The 21,665-nt window shown below is 36.0% G+C and overlaps 1 protein-coding gene and 1 non-coding gene across 5 annotated transcripts in view; both read right to left on the reverse strand.

The window, feature by feature from the left end:
- The window catches only part of BRINP3 (BMP/retinoic acid inducible neural specific 3), a 482,278-nt gene that overhangs the window by 417,805 nt on the left and 42,808 nt on the right, over positions 1–21,665 (reverse strand). The gene's annotated exons all lie outside the window — the stretch shown is intronic.
- On the reverse strand, positions 10,380–10,452 carry TRNAC-GCA. The gene has a single exon. It is a non-coding gene; the product is annotated as a tRNA-Cys (tRNA).

The following is a 21,665-nucleotide window of genomic DNA, read 5'->3' on the forward strand; positions in this document are numbered from 1 at the left end:
AGGATCAAATTACTTTTATCAAAGTTTGTCTTTAACTTGCAAATAACAGCAACTTCTCTATCATGAAATCAGCAACAACATACTTAATAAGGCATAAGTGCACAGTATGAAAAAGATTAACATTTTAACTTTTCACCTTTGTACTGGAAATATGAACTATAAACCAGATAAAGTACAAAAAGAGGTTCAGGCGATGTGCAACGCTGTACAACAGCTAAGTTGGCAAAACCTTTACTTGAATTTAAAGAACCATACTTGTTAGAATTATTTCCAAATCAATAACCATTAGCCCCAACAATGTTGATTTGTGCCTTTCTGAAAGGTAAATGGCTCAAACAAAATTATTGCAATAAAATCTTCCTCTCTAACAGTATTCATTTCAACAGGAAGCCAATAAATTTGACTTTCATGATAAGCCAATAAATAATGAAAAGCCCAGCATTTTATTTTTAATCAGCAAAAATTTAAATGCATTGGCATATGCAATGTCACTATTGCAAAAAAGCTGTGCAGTTATATTTTGATATGTACAACATGAAGTTTCAAAAATGAAGCACACATGCCATGACTATTACAACATAATCTGAAGATTATAAATGTTTATTCGTATCCTTTAGTTTGAAAATTATCCAGAGGATAATTTTTAGGATTATTTCTGAAGGAAGAAGTAAAACATTCTCAGTCTCAACTTAACACCATGTAACTCATAAAATTATATTAGTAACAGTGTTGCTATAGCAACATTAATGTATAATTTGCATGCAATTTTATTTCATATAGTATAGTTTCTATCATTTTCATCTCTCTCTATCTCAGTCATATCTGAGTCTTTGCAACACTATGGACTGTAGCCCGCCAGGATCCTCTGTCCATGAGATTTCCTACGCAAGAATACTAGAGTGGGTTACCGTTTCCTGCTCTAGGAGGTCTTCCCTGACCAGGGATTGAACCTGTGTTTCCTGTGTTTCCTGCATTGCAGGCAGATTCTTGACTCACTGAGCCATTGTGGAAGCCCCTTTCTATCATTTTACCTTCTTATACTTTATAAGAGAGCATGTGACCTAATTAAATTGAATATATTTATTAAATACAACTACTATAAAAATGTAATAATAATAGAAGTGTTTAAAACATAAAATTTTTTAAAAGTAAGAGAAACACATAATCTCAATTGTGCAATATATCCTCAGTAAAAATACAGGATGAAAACACACCGAAAGTTAAATTTGGTTGTCTCTCTGTGGTAACCTTATAGAATTCTTATAATTTACCTACCTAGCCTAGTTCCAGACAGTCAAATCACTTTGCTTTCTTTATTGTTTTCATTAGCTTAAAATTATCCACGTAGTAATTAATTTACTAATAAAAAATAGACTATTGTGCTAAAGGCCACATAATGTTGAGTTCTGAATGAGCATTTAGAGTATTACGTTATAAGCAGGTTATTAACTTTCTCGAATACCTATTTTGGGGAGGGAGATCTAAAAAGTTATTTCAGGGATTAGTGTGAAAATTAAAAGAAAATATAAAATATCCACAATACTACTTGCAACCTAGGAGAGTGTCATGTAAATGGTCAGCTTCCTAACACTGTGTTCCCTTGTCTCTACGTTTGGTCTACGTGTTTGTTTACTCTTCTGTTTCTAGCTTTAAAATGTTAGACTCTTAAAATCAAAGGAATTATTACACAGAATACATTTTCAGATGAGCTTAGAAAACACATCTCTACCTTCAAACATGGATGTGAACAACTAGACATGCTTTTAAATGCTGTGAGCCACAGTAATGTGTTCGCTGGTTTGGCAATGTGCTTTTTGTCAACTTTATATGGAGAAAAAAAAAGTAATTAGAAATGCTTATAAAAATAGCAAAGTCTTCTAAATTTCAAGTTATTTAAATTACTCTGTTTGTGTGCCCCCATTTTGTATTAACACAGAATGCTAAAAATAAAACCTGTTGTACATATGAAGAAATAAATCATACAAGCAAAATTAATCTGCAGCCCTCCTTTCAACAAGAATCACTCTCTATGATATATTATAATGAATAGTTGAATTTAAATAGCATTTATAAAATAGTTTCATTAACAAAGTAGGTAGATTACTTTGTTAAAGCTAATGATTATTTTCAAATTAATGAAGGTGCAAAATATGTACATATCATTATAAAAAGGAGCAGTAAGTGAAAGCTTTTCCCTTAGAGCCTTAAGCAAAAATTGTAGCCTTCTAACCCATCTTAGATGTCTGACTCCAGAACTATAAGGTAATCAACTGTGTTGTTTTAAGCCAATAGAAAGTCAATATGTCTATTGATAGTAAAAAGTATTATGAATGGGAATTTTGGGGTTTTTCATTCAGGAAAAGGATGCCTTCTAATTCTATCACATCCTCTCCACTATTAACCCTCACAGTCAAAAAACATACTAATGCTGTCCTCTGCTAAAAAAAAAAAATGTCTCAGTTAACTTTATCCCCTGGTAGCTACCGTCCATGGGGTCGCAAAGAGTTGGACATGACTGAGCAACTTCACTTCACTTCATTTCACTTTATCCCACTTTCTCTTCTTGACTCTGCAGTGCTTCTTGCACATGTCTGAAATATGTCTTCTGTTCATTCATTTTTTAGAAGAGCTATATTGAAGTATGATTTATATAAAAAGAACTGCACATATTTAATCTTCACAATTTGATGAGTTTGAACATAAAACATACATCCATGATATCATCTCCACAATCAATATAGCAGATGTATCCAACACCTCCCAGAACCTATTGTGTCCTTTGGTTTTTTATTTTGTTTCCGCGCTTTTATTTAAGGTGTACAGCATGTTGTTGTTGTTGTTGCTTTTAATTATTGGAGTGTAATTGCTTTACAATGTTGTGTTAGTTTCTGCTATAAAACAAAGTGTATCAATTACATGTATACATATATCCCCTCCTTCTTGAGCCTCCCTCCCACCCCACAAGGTCATCACAAAGCACCAAGCTGAGCTCGCTGTGATATACAGCAGCTTACCAATAATATCTATTTTACACATGCTGCTGCTGCTAAGTCTCTTCAGTCGTGTCCGACTCTGTGCAACCCTATAGACTGCAGCCCACTAGGCTCCTCTGTCCCCGGGATTCTCCAGGCAAGAATACTGGAGTGGGTTGCCATTTCCTTCTCCAAGGCATGAAAGTGAAAAGTGAAAGTGAAGTCGCTCAGTCGTGCCCAACTCCTAGCGACCCCATGGACTGCAGCCTACCAGGCTCTTCCATCCATGGGATTTTCCAGGCAAGAATACTGGAGTGGGGTAGCATGTATATATGTCAATGCTACACCCGATTTGTCCCACCCTTCCCCTCCCGCCCTGTGTCCACATGTCCATTATCTTTGCCTGCATCTCTATTTCTACTTCGCAAATAGATTCATCTGCATCATCTTTCTAGATTCCATATACATGCGTTGCTTCTGTGTTTTGTGGTCAGAACACTTACCATGAAATTAGTCCCTCTTAATAAACTCTGAAATGGCATCACTATATTGTTAACTACAGGCCCCATGTTGTACAGCAGATTTCTAGAACTTGTTCATCTTGCATAATCAAAACTTGACATCCACTGAATAACAGTATCTCATTTCCCCTACTCTGAGCCCTTGACAATCACTATAGTATTCTCTGCTTCCATGAGGTTGACTGTTTTAGATGACTCATGTAGGTGAATTCATGTGCAATTTGTCCTTCAGTAACTGACTTCTTTTACTTAGCATGATGACAACATCCTCTGTGTTGTCACAAGTGGTAGGATTTTCTTCATTTTTTAAGGCTGAGTCATATCCATTGTGCATATTTTTTTTATTTATCCACTTGTCAATGGGTACTTTGGGTTGTTTCTCTAGCTTGGCTATTGAGAATAATGCTGCAATGAACCTGAGCATGTAGATAACTCTTAGAGATCATGATTCTGATTCTTTTGGATATATACTCAGAAGTGGGATTCCTAGATCAGTTGGTAGTTCTATTTTTGATTTTTTGAAAAATGTTCATACAGTTTTACATAGCTGCTCTACCATTTTACATTCCCACTGACAGTATACAAGAGTTCTGATTTCTCCACAATCTCCCCAGTGCTTATTTCTTTTTAAAATAGTAGCCAGCAGTCCACTTGATGTCTTTTTATATTAAATTCATTACCAAGGTATTAAATATACTTTCCATTTCAGTCTCTACTGTTTTTAATTACATCATTATCATCATAATAACCTTGGCTAAGTTGTGTACTTCTTTTCTTTACTCCCAAATATATCAATCCCTCCTCTGAAAGATACCATCCCTGGTATATTTCCTTTACTTTTGCCACTACCTTAAACCTGCGAACCTTAATATTTTACCATACCATACACTGTGTTCTCCCTAAGTATATGCACTGTATTCTAAAGCTCAGTCTTTTCCAAATAAAACTCTTGAAAGCACAGTTTAAAACATTCCAATGGGTTCCCAATGAATGCTTGCTAAAATAAAGACTCAGACCATAGATTCAAGTTCACAAAGTCTGTTCAATGTCAACTTTTTAATCTTATTCTAAAAATAATAAGAAAAAAACATATTAACTACTTGCTGTAGGTTAAACATTTCTTTAGCTACTTTACATTTACCCATTTAATTAGTATTAACAGCCTACAACAGGGGGCATAGTATACTAAGTTTCTGACATAGTATACCAGTAAAAAACTAGAAAAGAATACCTACCATTCACAGAGATTTGATTCAAACATGGGACCTTGTATTACCAATGGGAAAGACCAGTGATAAGCTATTGAGAAAAATGAGCCATGGAAGAGTTGTACAGAGGTTTGAAATGGTACCAAATGTAAGTAAACTAATCAGGAAGAGTTTACTGAAAAGGTGAAAATGCTTCAGTGAAAAAACTTCACAAGAGAAAGTAGGAAATGAGCTGTGTGAGCATCTGGTCAAAGAGTATTCCAGGAAAGAAACAGAACATGCAAAAGCCCTAAAGTAATTTGCCTGATACAGTCCTAGGAAAAGCAAGAAGGCAAAGAGAACTGGCGCTCAGTAAGTGGGGAACAGTAGGAAAAGTGATTTGTGACCATCTTAATACTCATACATCAATGAACTAGTTTTAATTTCTGTTTTGAGTATGATGGGAAATTTTGGAGACACTGTAGCCAATGAATGACTTAATCTCCCTTCTATGTTAACAGAATCTTTCTGGATGCTAATTTAAGAGTACACTGAAAAGAGACAGCAGTAGAAACAGGAACAAGAAAGGTGTCATTAGACAATGCACGTATTTCATTGCCACACTAATAGGGAGAAACAGTACAACAGCCCAGATGTGTTGATAACAGGCATCCTGAAGTAAGTTTTCATATAATTTTAAAATATCATATCTCCTATGTAATTGCTTACTATCATTTAATTTTCTCTATATATTAACAAATCTGTTACTAAATTCATCATCATCAAAACAGTGGTCAATCAAATTATTGTTGTTCAGCTACTGTCATGTCTGACTCTTTGTGACCCCATGGACTGCAGTATGCTAGGCCTTCCTGTCCTCCACCATTTCCTGGAATTTGCCCAAGTTCATGTCCATTGAATCAATGATGCCATTCAACCACCTCATCCTCTGTCACCCTTCTCTCCTTCTGCTTTCAATCTTTCTCTGCATCAGAATCTTTTCCAAGAAGTTTGCTGCTCATATCAGGTGGCCAAAGTATTGAAGCTTCAGCATAAGTCCTTCAAATGAGTATTCACGGATGATTGCCTTTAGGATTCATTGGTTTGAGCTCCTTTCTGTCCAAAAAAGCAGGGAAAACCACTAGACCATTCAGTTCAGTTCAGTTCAGTCGCTCAGTCGTGTCCGACTCTTTGCGACCCCATGAATTGCAGCATGCAGGCCTCCCTGTCCATCACCAACTCCCAAGTTCACTCAAACTCATGTCCATCGAGTTGGTGATGCCATCCAGCCATCTCATCCTCTGTCGTCCCCTTCTCCTCCTGCCCCCAATCCCTCCCAGCATCAGAGTCTTTTCCAATGAGTCAAATATTCACATGAGGTGGCCAAAGTATTGGAGTTTCAGCTTTAGCATCAGTCCTTCCAAAGAACACCCATGACTGATCTCCTTTAGAATGGACTGGTTGGATCTCCTTGCAGTCCAAGGGACTCTCAAAAGTCTTCTCCAACACCACAGTATGACCTAAATTAAATCCCTTATACAGTGGAAGTAACAAACAGATTCAAGTGATTAGATCTGAGAGACAGAGTGCCTGGAGAACTATGGACAGAGGTTCGTGATATTGTACAGGAGTTAGTGATCAAGACCATCCACAAGAAAAAGAAATGCAAAAAGGCAACATGATTGTCTAAGGAGGTCTTACAAATAGCTATGAAAAGAAGAGAAGTGAAAGGCAAAGGAGAAAAGGAAAGGTATATCCATTTGAATACAGAGTTCCAAAGAATAACAAGGAGAGATAAGAAAGTCTTCCTCAGTGATCAATGCAAATATATAGAGGAAAACAGCAGAATGGGAAAGACTAGAGATCTCTTCAAGAAAATTGGAGATACCAAAGGAACATTTCATGCAAAGATGGGCACCATAAATGACAGAAATGGTATGGACCTAAGAGGAGCAGAAGATATTAGGAAGAGGTGGCAAGAATACACTAGAATTCTTACAAGAATACAAGAATACAGAAGAACTATACACACACACACAAAATATCTATATCTATATCTATATATATATATATATATATATATATATATATCTTCATGATCCAGATAATCACAATGGTGTGATCACTCACCTAGAGCCAGACATCCTGGAATGTGAAGTCAAGTGGGCCTTAGGAAGCATCACTAGGAACAAAGCTAGTGGAGGTGATGGAATTCCAGTTGAGCTATTTCAAATCCTGAAAGAAGATGCTGTGAAAGTGTTACACGCAATATGCTAACAAATTTGGAAAACTCAGCAGTGGCCACAGGACTGGAAAAGGTCAGTTTTCATTCCAATCCCAAAGAAAAGCAATACCAAAAAATTCTCAAACTATCACACAATGTCACTCATCTCACATGCTAGCAAAATAATGCTCAAAATTCTAAAAGCCTGGCTTCAGTACATGAACCAAGAATTTCCAGATGGTCAAGCTGGATTTAGAAAAGGCAGAGGTACCAGAGATCAAATTGCCAATGTCTGTTGGATCATAGAAAAGGCAACAGATTTCCTGAAAAACATCCACTTATGCTTTGCTGACTATGCCAAAGCCTTTGACTGTGTGGATCACAATAAACTGTGGAAAATTCTGGAATAGATGGGAATACCAGACCACCTGACATGCTTCCAGAGAAATCAGTATGCATGTCAAGAAGCAACAGTTAGAACTGGACATGGAACAATAAACTGCTTCCAAATCGGGAAAGGAGTACGTTAAGCTGTTATTGTAACTCTGCTTATTTAACCTCTATGCAGAGTACATCATGAGAAATGCTGGACTGGATGAAGCACAACCTGGAATCAAGATTGCCAGGAGAAATATCAATAATCTCAGATATACAGATGACACCATCCTTATGGCATAAAGCAAAGAAGAACTAAAGAACCTTTTCATGAAAGTGAAAGAGGAGAGTGAAAAAGCTGGCTTATAACTCAACATTCAGAAAACTAAGATCTTGTGGCATCTGGTCCCATTACTGCATGGGAAATAGATGGGGAAACAGTGGAAACAATGACAGACTTTATTTTGGGGGACTCCAAAATCACTGCAGACGATGTCTGCAATGCGTATACCCTTGGCGAATTCATGTTGATATATGGCAAAATCAATACAATATTGTAAAGTTAAAAATTAAAATAAAAAAAAGAAATAAAAAAAAAATGAAAGAGGCTTGCTCCTTGGAAAAAAAGGTATGACCAACCTAAACAACTTATTAAAAAGTAGAGACATTACTTTGCCAATAAAGGTCTGTCTAGTCAAAACTATGGTTTTTCCAGTAGTCATGTATGGATGCGAGATTTGGACTATAAAGAGGGCTGAGCACCAAAGAATTGAGGCTTTTGAACTGTTGTGTTGGAGAAGACTCTTGAGAGTCCCTTGGACTGAAAGGAGATCCAACCAGTCCATCCCTAAGGAAATCAGTCCTGAATATGAATTGGAAGGACTGATGCTGAAGCTAAAACTCCAATAGTTTGGCCACCTGATGCAAAAAACTGACTCATTTGAAAAGACCCTAATGCTAGGAATGATTGAAAGTGGGAGTAAAAGGGGACGACAGAGGATGAGATGGTTTGGATGATATCACTGACTCAATGGACATGAGTTTGAGTAAACTCCAGGAGTTGGTGATGGACAGGGAGACCTGGCGTCTTGCAGTCCATGGGGTTGCAAAGAGTCTGACACGACTGAGTGACTGAACTGAACTGGACTGAATTGTCCAAGGAATTCTCAAGAGTCCTCAGCACCATAGTTCGAAAGCATCAATTCTTTGGCAATCTGCCTTCTTTACAGTCTAGCTCTCATATCCATACATGACTACTAGAAATACCATAGCCTTGACTACAGGGACCTTTTTGGCAAAGTAATATCTTTGCTTTTTAATAGTTGTCAACATGAGCACACAGTTACAATTAGTAATTTACATAAGTATGGGTATACAGATTTCCTCAAATTACTATCAAATGACCATAGAATAATAAAAATCTGACTGCTACAACATATTTGGAGAGTTCCAGTTGATGTACCTTGATTTATTCCAGCTTCTTTGGAAAAGCTGCTTCCTAGAGAGGTAAACTAACCTGTAACATTTTCATACATATTTTAGTTGCTACAATTCAAAGCTACATCTCAGTTCTATTTTGGAGTTCTTTTGTACAACATATCCCTGGACCTTAACTCTTGGATAGCTCATAGGAAAGTTTCAGATATCAAGGAATTTCCTTCTGGTCCAGTAATTAGAACTCCACACTTTCAGTGCCAGAGGACTGGATTCCATCCCTGGTCAGGGAACTAAGATCCCACAAGCCCTGTGTCAAGGCCAAAAAAAAAAAAAAAAACTAAAAATACTTTCCAAATCAGTTCTTAATTACTGGTAATTAATTGTAATCAGAGTGACAGCATGGTCAGAACTGTGACTAGGAAACATTCATCTTCTATCTAATATGATAACCTTCAAAAATAGAAATATCCATTAAAAAGATGAAAGAGGATCAGGAAAGAAGTTGTAAGAGTTACCAGAGAAGAAAGAGCCAAGCCGAGTACCTTTAACTATAAACGCAAAGGAAAAATGAATTTGGACCATGAGGTGTGGTCAAGAGCACCCTACGATGTGCTGACAAGATGCCAATAATAATCATATTGATAGAAACATCACTTACTTAGTGTCAACCTCTAGACTAAGTGCTTTCTTGACACATCATTTAGTTGAATTATCACATAAAATATGTATGGTAAATACCATCATTATCTTCATTTTACAGATAATAATACAGATAGAGAGTTTAAGTGATTTGTCCAATTATGAGATATTGAAGAGGCCAGACCATAATTCAAATGTAGTCCATGCTTTTTAATTCCTATGCCATTTAGCTACTCCCACACTGTCACAAAATTGAGAAGCCGCCCCTGGATTTGGTAATTAGATGACCACTTTTGAATTAAAGACAGTAGATGGTGAAAAGAGTGAGTGGAAAAAGCACCAAATCTATTTTTCTCTCTAGGCATTTTCATCAAAATACTTCTTTTTACATTCTTAGCTTATATATTAATCTATGAATTTATCCTTTTTTTGAAACATTACCTTCAGTTTCATAACATCACTTTCCCTTTTTAAACATGGAAGTTTCTCAAAGGTAGTGAAAAGTGTGAGAAGTCATGAAACTATGTTTTTTAGCCAAAGAAAATACAAGATTTGTAAGCTCACTCGTAATAAAGACAAATGCATTTAAATACCAAGGCATCACTCTAACAGATAAGGTCACTGAAAGCCATTTAAGAATTTTAAAGGTATATAATTTTTCACCAACAATGCCATATATAAGCATTTATTTTACAGGTATATTGGGCAAAAATACTTTGCAAAGATGTATTTCGTATCAATATAGACTGGAAAGAATTTGAATGCCAACATCAGAGGAATGGTTTAATAAGTTGTGTTTTTACATGTAATGGAAACCATGCAACCACTAAAACAAATTGTAGGCTTATATAAACTGAAACTATGGTTGCCTCTGATGAAAACTTGAGAACCAGGGTGAACGAAAGTGAAGTCGCTCAGTCGTGTCCAACTCTTTGCAACCCCAGGAGCCCACCAGGCTCCTCCATCCGTGGGATTTTCCAGGCAAGAAAACTGGAGTGGGTTGCCATTTACTTCTCCAGGGGACCTTCCTGACCCAGGGATCGAACCTGGGTTTCCTGCATTGCAGGCAGACGCTTTACCATCTGAGCCACCAGGGAAGACACAGAGAACCAGGGTACTGAGGTTCAAAACTGGGATGGGGACTTACTTTATACTGCAAATCAATTTGCACTGTTTTAATTTGTACTAAATATGCAAGCTTCCCTGGTGGCTCAGTTGGCAAAGAATCCACCTGCAATGGTGGATTGCAGGGATTTGCAACCAATCCCTTGGTTGCAAAGATCTTCTGGCAAAAGGAATGACAACCCATTCTAGTATTCTTGCCTGGAGAATCCCCAAGGACAGAGGAGCCTGGTGGGCTGCAGTCCTTGGGACCACAGAGTTGGACACAACTGAGCAACAAATTACAGCCCAGATTTAAATAATAACTAAAAATTTGATGATTAATTTTAATTATGTCTACCTGTTCATAAAAAGTCTATTTAGTAGTATATTTTCATAACTTTAAGGATATACTTAATGAACATAACTGCAACATAGCTATTAACATATGATTCTAGATCTTTCCTGTCTACAGGTACTTTCCTATAGTTGGGAAGGTTTAAAGACATTTCTAATAAAACTTGACTTCACTTTAACCTGACATCTCCTGCTTTCCCTTGTAAAAATTGATCACCAAATACAGATGTTTACTTCAAATTTGACTTTTACCAGAGGTTAGGAGAATCACAGAAAGAAAATATTTTCAAATACCTGAAGTCAGTTTTGTCCTCATTTGCCACTTTGCCAGTGGTAGGATTTAAAAATCAGAGAGAGGGTTCTTGTTTGCCACTTTCCCAGAAGTAGGATTTAAAAATGAAGGGGGCAGGGCAGGGCGCGGATATCAGTTCAGTTACTAAAACAAGAAACCATTGAAGTAAGCTAAGTACCACTACAACGGTAAAGATTATAACTCATTCTTAGAAACAAGACAGAATCCCAGTTATTAGAACTGAGTCTATGGAGTTCAAGTTGCCCAAGAAAAATACAGCAGAGGGAAGGCTCAGTCCTGCAATACAGGGTTACAGCCGCCATCCACATTTTCCACTGAGCTCAGATGTATACAAGGGGCTCAATATGCCTATTTCAGAGGACAAAAATCAAGAGGTTCCAAGTTGGTGGGAAACAAGGACTAGCAGGTATAGGAAATAAGTCAGAACCTCATAGCTAAGTTGTATAATTAAAATGAAGTTTAGTATTATATGTGCTCATATTTAAACTTTGCAATTTCATCCATTATAAGGGATAATTTCCAGTTCTCAGCAACACTGAAAGATCATCAGATACAAAAGAAGTGGTGGCATACCACATTTTCTTCTTGGTATGGAATGCTGAAATATTTCCAAAAAGTCATAATTTAGCTTTATAAAGCATGAAGTTCAATTGGTGTGGTTCTTGATGTTGAAGCCAATCCATAAAATGAAACTCTTCAACCCCACTGTACAATTTATGTCAAATTAATGGTGCTGTAAATTACTCAAATCTGCTTGTCCTGTTCAAATGATAACCTTACAAGTTTTTTTTTTTTTCTCGGAAAATTTATGCTTGAGTAATATGTCTGATAGGATAATGCTTAGTTACTGAAAGATCTCAGAAAAAAGAGATAATTTATGACATATTATGTATTATCTCTCTATCTAGAATGTTAGTTTGGATTGCCATGTCTAAAAGTATGGTATTCCCGAATCTGCATAACATTATTATTTTTAAATAAAATATTTCTGGAAATTTAATGGATATTTTATTTAAATAATAAGCAGGGCTATTGTTTAATTGTTCCTTGATAGCTCAGTTGGTAAAGAATCCACCTGTAATGCAGGAGACCCTGGTTTGATTCTTGAGTTGGGGAAGATCCGCTGGAGAAGGCATAGGCTACCCACTTCAATATTCTTGGGCTTCCCTTTTGGCTCAGCTGGTAAAGAATCTGCCTGCAATGACAGAGACCTGCGTTCCACCCCTGGGTTGAAAAGATCTCCTGGAGAAGTGAAAGGCTACCCCCTCCAGTATTCTTGTCTGGAGAATTCCACGGACTGTAGAGTCCACGGGGTTGCAAAGAGTCGAACACGACTGAATGACTTTAACTATTGCTTGATTAATTGATCTTTAAATGAATTTAATGTTTATGTTATATAAGTCACACTCAAATATTTATATTCAAATTTAAAAGATAATATTTCATATAGAAACTTTAAGTTTTAAATTTTATCACTTCTTATTTAAAAATAACTATTTTAATAAAATATTAAGCTAAAAGTGATTAGTATTTCATTTTCAATAAAAACCATCTCATGGGAAAATAAATGCATTCATGCCCATAAACTTTGCAAGTAATCCACTGTTTCCTTCAAGAATTTTCTACTGCATAATTGTATTTCTTTTTCTGTCAGTTAATTCAAATTATATGAATATTAATCTATATTTTTTTCTGAAATGTCATTCAAACATTTATCTGCATTGCTGAAAGAATTGAAAAAAAACAAAAACAAAAAATAATTTGCACATAAGCCCATGAGATCTAACGGGCATTCACTTTTAGTATAAAACATGAAGTAAATAATGCCATTAAAAAGAACACATTGAAGGCAATAGGAGAATACAGAAACAAAGCACACTCATCCATACACAAATACACACACAAATGGAAAGCGTGATGTGCTGGAAATAATCAAAACTGCAAATCACAAATATGTAAATCCCAGTAGTTTTCTATGAAACAGAACCCTTCTATCCACACTTTATTACTGCTCTCATTCACACAGAAGTCAAATTCTGTTCCTGTAAACAGAGCTTTCACTGTTAAAAGTACAGATATAACAAATCTTAAACATTAAATCATGGAATTCTACATAACGGAAACAATGAAATGCCCACCTGCCATTTAGCGATATATTTCTTCTATTTCCAAAATAAGATACTTTAAAAACCATAGCATGCAGCTGACAGTTTATGAATTTGAAACAGACTTCTCATTTCTCTGGGTCATTCAAAATTGATGATATTCAGAATCTATATCACACACAAAAATGATGGAAAACATAATTTTAATTGGTCATCCTTTGACCAATTATCCATTAGAAACCCATCTTCCAGGGCACCATGAGAGTTTTAGAACTGTGAAAATGGATAATGGAAATCTGAATTAAAATGAAGCTGGGAAAGAGTTTTCCCGCACGTACTCCTGGTCTCAGCTTACCCAGTCACCCAAAGAGAGACCTCCTCACTGCTCAGAAAGAGCAAACCTTCATCACTTACAACCAATGTGAAACTGCTACAACCCTGAGTCTTCTTCCTCCTCCAAAGAACTTTTATTCATAACAACTTCCTCTGAGGACCTAATAAAAACTAGCCTCCCTTTCCTCTCCTTGAACTTACATGTGCTGTGCCATGGTTTGCAATTCCTCTGCTATTCCCTAATAAACTCATTTTTGCTTAACAACTGTCATTAATGCTAGAGTTGAAACTGTAATTTTGCAATGAAGGAGAGCGGAGCTTTGGAGCACTTTTTATTTTTTTAACTTTTATTTTATGTTGACATATAGTTGATTTACAATGTTGTAACATGTTGTATGTTGGTATATAGTTGTATGTTGTATGTTGGTGAATAGTTGAGTTACAATCTTGTATTAGTTTCAGGTATTTATACTGTAGTATATATTGTTTCAGGTATTTATATTGTTGTTAGTTTCAGGTATATATAATGTTGCATTAGTTTCAAAGTGATTCAGTTATGTACACACATGCATCTATTATTTTCCAGATTCTTTTTCCATATAGGTCATTATAGAGAACTGAATATAGTTCCCTGTGCTATGGTCCTTGTTGGTGATACATTTTATATATAGCAGTGTGTATATATTATTCCCAACATCTGAATTTATCTACCTCCCCCACCACCACCATCTTTCCCCTTTGGTAACCGTAACTATCTGTTTTTGCTTGCAATTCTACTGCCTGTTATAAGAGGTGGACCTAAAATGATTCTTGAAGGTTCTGTCTACACAAGACTTAATAGAGGCATGAAACTATTTTCCTGCTTCTCAGCAAAGTCTACTTTAATCCATCTGTGAAAAATCCTCCATTTGCCATGAGAATTAGGAATAGACCTGACTTAGTTTATTATTAACCTTCCAGATGTTGAAACTTATCAACTCACAGATAATGGTCATATCTAATATTTGGGACAGGAGCAAAAAATGACTGATTTGTGTTAGTTTCAATCATAGTTTATAATGTTTGTTTTTAATTTTTTCTGATAAACACATACTTAGCATGACACGTTTATTTATAAACATGAATAAATACATGAAATTCATTAAAAGAGATATAGACTAACAAACATTTTAGAAAATGCTGTTTTGTTAACAGGATCACTTCTAATGGATTGAGAAATTAAGAATATTGTTGCAAACTATAACTAAAGAAATGGAGAAATTTACATGTATGATCCACTGCCGGGAGCCGGCATATTGCATATTGAATGCATATTGCATATTGAGTGCAGCACTTTCCACAGCATCATCTTTCAGGATCTGGAATAGCTCAACTGGAATTCTATCACTGCCGGGAGCCAGCGTGAGGAACTCCGCCCATGACAAAGGTCATGAGGAAGGAGGCTCGGCATATGCAAAGGCTGAATCGAGCCTCAGGAGTCCCCCTGGAAATTCTCGAGCATCTACCCCCAAAACCAGAGTCTGCCTACTTTCTGCTTTGTGCTCTCACCTACACCTCTGACTTTACAGGGGGCTGTCCCCCATTACCTCTCTCTGAAAAAAGAGTTAGCTTACAGCTCCAGTTAATAAAGTTCCTGGGTGTGACAGTGTTTCAACCTACAAACTCCTTTGGAAATCCTCTAGCCTGCCTGAATAGGTTTTTCCGGCCACATGTGATTGTTCAGAGCCTCCCAACTGTGAGAGGCAGGAGATGTTCTAAACTGTCTAAACACAGATTCCTTTGAGTAGTTAAAAGATTGATTAGAAATTGTATTGGTGAAGGGTTTTTCACTTGTTGGGCCAATGTTTGCTGCTAAGTCTCCATATCCCTTACCTGCTGTGTCCCTGGCAGTGTATTGATTAATATAATTGGTGTAAGTAGTAGCTTTAATGTTTGTAACCTGAGACTCTTGAGTTAATTCTTTTTCTTGTTATAGCCCACCACACCTTTGCTCTGTAGGAATGCAACTTTATCTAATGCTTTTGGAGGGTGGCACTTGACTAATCACCTTTAGAGAAAAATAAGTTTTCTGAAGAAAGGGTCTTAAAATGTTAACAGGCCTCCGGGCCAGAAGATGATGCAAATCACCTAAACTTTTGCATATGATAAGTTTGCAGGAAGAAAGCCTGGCTTACTGCATGACTCTACCCCTTCCCCCATTATCCTCTATGCATAATTTAAGGTATTAAAAACTACTTTGGAAAATAAAGTGTGGGCCTTGTTCACCGAAACTTGGTCTCTGCATGTCGCTCTCTCTCTCAAATTCTGGCTGAGTCTCCATCTGGAGCGCGGAACCCGCCATGCTTGCTAATTATGCCTGGGCTTCTAAGATCCGACCGGGGAGGCCTCAGTGTCTCCTCTCCTTCGGGAGAACGGAAGGACGCCTGCGGCCTACGTAAGTGGTGCAAACTTCTTGTCTTGAAGTTTCATTGGTCTCCCGCGTAAACCAAGCTACTCAGCCTCTTTTCTCCACTGAATTTCCCTACTGAGCTATCCTCATTCTATTACTCTTTATATCCTTAATTAACGTTTAATTAAGCAGTTGTTTTCTGATCCTCACCTACACCGTCTCTCCTTCGAATACTCTGGATCAGCCGGGGCTGGACCCCGGCACTCCACTACCCTGGATCCAAGTCTTCATCTATTCCTTGTTATATTACTGTAAATCTCACAGCTGCTATCCTTGTTTTGACTAATATTGGCTCTCTAGTCCACTATCTTCATGGTGTCAAATAATCTCTTAGAAAGTAAATCTGATTGATATATATACATTACCATGTATAAAACAGATAGCTAGTGGGAAACCACAGAGAGCACAGGTCGGTACTCTGTGATGACCTGGATGAATGGGATGAAGGGAGAGGATGGGAGGTCCAAGAGTGAGGGGATATACGTATACATATAGCTGATTCACTGCTGTACAACAGAAACAAAATATTGTAAAGCAACTATACTCCAACAAAAAATGAAGCTCTCTGTAAAATGTCAACTAAAAAAATAAAACTTAAAAAAGGAAATCAAATCAACCATTATCCTCTGGTTAAAATATCAGCAATCAATAAACTATCAACAATTTCTCTTAGCATGTAGAAAATCACCTGATCTCAACTCCCGACATTCAAAACCCCCAAAATTGAACTTCTGGGTCTTTCTCTAACCTCATCTAACATCACATACCTAATCTTCCAAAGTCTTCAACTCTTTTCTCTAACAACTGACTGCAGTTTCCTCTGCCTGGGATATTCTTTATCCTTGCAACCTGTGTATGGCGCATGCTCACTTTTCAGATCTCAGCTCAAATATCACATGTAACCACTATTACTTATTATCATTGCTACTACCTCCCTCTGCAGCTGTCTTCCCTTAGTTCTTCCTGTTTCTTTCTCTTACAGCAAAGGTCACAGTCTGAAACCATTAATCCTGTCTGTCAATCTACCACATTCCATTGTCTTCTGTCCTCCAGTTTTCTAAGTGAGTAGCTAGACATCATTCTTATAATTGCTTTGTTATCTACTTGTGCTCATTATTTATATTTACTACAGCAGGCTATATCTTTCAGTCATGTTAATGGAAATGTTAATTCTAGCCACTTTATAAAAAGTAAAAAAACAAACCAACCAGGATATGTGTACTATAAGAAGCAGAATTATGTGTAGTCATGTGCTTTGCTAGTCTGTTCAAATGTTTGTTCATGACAAAAAAATTCTCAATTATCCACATTCCAGATTTCCATGAAATAGAAGCTACTTTGGTTAAGAGTTATAATTCATATGAGAAGTGCAGACCACACTAGGAGCAATAGTGGCAAAGAAATATAATTTTGTCTGTGCTTTTGTTTTTCAAGGAAAAACTTGGTTTTGTCCTAAAGAAGTAGTTGTTGGCTCTGTGTGTGTGTTGATTATTTCTTTGACATGACACTCCTTCCCACTGGTGGGACTTATTGGGTGTCCCAAAGAGCTTTTTGTCCCTGTGGGTATAATGATTCAGATACTATACACTGAAACTGAAAAATCATTGAAATACATATCTATTGATTCATTAAATATAGAAAGATGAATCCATTTGTATTAATGTATTTAGCTTTGATCTCCTGAAGCCCTGAGACTTGTCTTAAAGGAAAGTGTCAAATCCCAGAATATAAACAAGCATAAGGAAGGGCAAAACTTGGAAAGTGAATTTTACTAGCCTTGGTTTATAACACCTCAAGCCTAGAAAAACCATTTGACACTTAAAACATCTGGAAAGGGTTCTAAATAGACATCACTCAGACAAATTTCAGGTCTTATCAGTGGACCATGTCAGAATTTTTAGAACACTTCTTTTGTTGAGTAGCGTAGGAAATAGCAACCCACTCCAGTATTCTTGCCTGGAGAATTCCATGGACAGAGGAGTCTAGCCTGCTACAGTCCATGGGTTGCAAAGAGTCAGGCACAACAGAAGGCTCTTAGAGTCCCTTGGGCTGCAAGGAGATCAAACCAGTCAATCCTAAAGGAAATCAACCTTGAATACTCAATGGAAAAGACTCTGATGCTGGGAAAGATTGAAGGCAAAAGGAGATCGGAGCAGCAGAGGATGAGATGGTTAGATAGATTCACTGACTCAATGGACATGAATATGAGCAAACTCCAGGATATAGTGAAGGACAGGGGAGCCTAGCATGTTACAGTTCATGGGGTTGCAAAGAGTCAGACATGACTTAGCAACTGAACAACAACAATTTGTTTTTTATTTGACGTTCAACCCTCTGGATACAGAAGAAAGTCTGTTTTCTGAACAATCTAATCCATACCAATATCATAATCTATACTTTTACAGTAGAGTATACTTTTGAAACTTTTAAAAATGACCTGATTCTCACTGAACTTTCAGAATTTAGAATCTTTCTAGCTGTTTCCTAATTTTTCACAGCAATATATTTATTTGCTTAGGTCAGTAAAAATCTGCCCTCTTTCTAAACAGAATTTAGTTCAGCAAATCAATTATATAACAGAAGTCTCACTGACGTGTCATATGTGTAGTATAATAAGGTTTCTTATTTTAAAAACAAATGGTGGCTATACTTATGGAACCAATTCTCACAAAGCTATTCCAAGAAAATTAGCCTAATGCTTGGTTTCCAAAGTTTATCAGGGGTGAGGAACGTTTCTTCTTGCCAGGCTGGGAAAGAGAGGTGAAATCTGTTAAAGAAACTCTCTTGGACTTGTGTGTCCTATTACTGGGATAATAAATAGTAAAAGCTTTTAAAAGTCCAATCCAAAATGTATTAAAAAATTCCAGACAGAAATTCAATTTGTGGTCTTAACAATTGCTCGGTATTGCACACTTCTAGTATCACAAGTAAATTCAAGGTCTCTGGAAAATTAACATCCATGGTGCACCTATATAAACAGTTAGGCCAAATCTAACCATGCAGCCTTCTTTGCAGTCAAGAATCTCCCGTTTAGATTTTTATGATTGCCAAGTGAGTAGGGGGAAAGTGTAGGAACAAAATGAAATTGACTTTTAATACACTGGATGTCTTCAGTGAAAAATGTGGCAGGGTCCAAACATACCTTTCAGGGTTATTTTATTCTATGATTCTGAACTTTCCATCGCCTTTGAGCTATTTACAACTCTGCAAGTTTTAGATAACTGACAGCAATGCAAACGACTCTTGTTCATAGACATGCAAATAGCTTTTGTAAGATAGAGAGACAATTAATTATCCTCTCTACCATGGAATAAACTAGCTACACATCTATTTGTAAATTCACATCTGTATCCCTGATTGAATTCTTCTTTGAAGCAGTTTTTGAATAAAATCAGCTTCTTACTAGTTTTCCATTAATCAGTGAGTTAAATAAAATTTTTGCACACATTCATTTTCTTTATCTATGAAAGTCATACCTTTTTTATAAAATAACCTTTTAACACATGCATGGATTGAGGGTTTTTGCCTTAGTTAGATGTAGATAAGCAGTAATTAAAGTACTATTGAATTAGAAAAAACATGAACTTTTTGTTTTGGCTTTGACTTACACCAATTTTTGAGTGGAGAATTTCAGAGCTAAAGATATGAAAATTTATATGGCCAATTATCTTTCCTAGAAGTCTATAATTCCATGACTTTCTTAGATAAATAGTACAGAATAGATAAATTTACCCAGGATAAATTATCACTCCCAAAAGAAGAGCATAAGGATATCCAAATTTGCATCTCTTAACATCTTTGAATTACAAATGGCAGACACATGATACAAATACCAATAATAATGCTTAATAATTCATTTAAAAAACTTTTGTTCTTAATTAAAATTGTTCCTAAAAGATCATCTGAATAATTCATCCCATGCAATATAATGAATATAGAAAATTTTTGATTGAAAATGATATTAAACAAATAGAATTATGAGACTTATTGGGCTCAGTTGTCTGTGGCTCCAAACAAGCAAATGACATGGTGTGAAATACAGACAATGCCATCTGGTGGAAGCTATTGTTGTATTATTATTGTATTTATTAAGCATATAGTGTGTCCAAGACTAGTAAATGCTGGAGCAATGAGAAACAATTCAATTTGTGGTCTTAACAATTGCTTTCTCTTTCTAAACAGAATTTAGTTCAGCAAATCAATTATAGATTGATAGAGAATATAGATATAGATATAGATATAGAGAAACAAGATATTATATTTGCTCTCAGAAAGCTGAGAGTCTCAGATAACTCTGTAAGATAACTACACAAGTACAACAAATGTCTTATAAATTCTACCATTTTAATGAAGACAAATCTTCACCTGAGAACTACTCAAAGCATTCCGTGTATATAACCAGCATTGTTTAAGGTAGATGCTTATTTTACAATGTTTTTCCTATTATTAAATTTTTATTAAAAATTAGATGACCCCTTTTGGTTTCTTCAGCAAAATGCCAAGATGCCCATCATATATAAAAATTAACCAAAATTGGAAAATCCCAATAATATTTCAACTTTAACTTCTCTACTCCGAGATACTATTAAATCTCTATTACAAAGGAAAACACTCATTTATGACGTAGGAATAAAATCAGCTTTGTTGTATCAACAGGTCATTTTGCTAATACTTTGGGAAACCAGCGTTCAAACATTTTATTATGTGTTTAAGTACTTTTTATGCTTATATTTGAAAATGTCTAATGACTTCTTCCCTGGAGAAGGAAACGGCAACCCACTCCAGTATTCTTGCCTGGAGAATCCCATGGACGGAGAAGCCTGGTGGGCTACAGTCCATGGGGTCGCAAAGAGTCTAACATGACTGAGTGACTTTAACTAACTAACTAATGACTTCTTGGTATACAATTTAACCATTTAAAAATTGTATCAAAATATAACTAATTCAGTTAATTTTATATTAGTAAACAGGAACAATAAAACATTGAAGAGGAGTAAATATTTTTTAAAAATAATATTCTATAAGATTCTGTTATAATTTTTTTTTCTTGTAAGATACATAGTGGAACAGCAGAAGTAATGCTAAAAGGAATACAGAGGGGGCGACTCACTTATGTAGAGGTATTTTGCAACAGTATATGCTTCACTCCTCAAGATACTACAGTAAAATCAAAAGTAAGATGAGGAGATTCCAAATTAATAGTCCCTAACATCTCTTTGAAGTCCAAGAGTTCTTTTAGAATCACTTTTTGACCATTATATAATGTTAAACACAAGCTTTAGATGCTGCTACAAAAATAACTAAAATAATGTCATTTTATTACAAAACAACATGGAAGAAAACCCTAAATATAATTTTTAAGCCATTATTTGTTTAAACACTAGATGACCCAGTAACAATTCTCTCTCTCTCTCTCTCTCTTCTTTTGCATTGTCTTATCACTCTTGTCTGTATATAAACTGTACTAAAATCAAAGCCACAGAAGTACTTATTAACAATATTTTTAGAATTACATTGTCAAAAAGACGTATTTCCCTCCTTTGGAAAAGCTTACAGTTTACCAGTAGAACTTTATTGTTAGCTTAAACTAGTAACCTATACTGCGTTTAGGTTTTTTACCTAGAGGTTTTTTTACCTAGAGGACTTTTTATG

Source organism: Bubalus bubalis, chromosome 5 (genome assembly GCF_019923935.1).
Source record: "Bubalus bubalis isolate 160015118507 breed Murrah chromosome 5, NDDB_SH_1, whole genome shotgun sequence".
In the NCBI taxonomy this organism is placed as follows: Eukaryota; Metazoa; Chordata; class Mammalia; order Artiodactyla; family Bovidae; genus Bubalus; species Bubalus bubalis.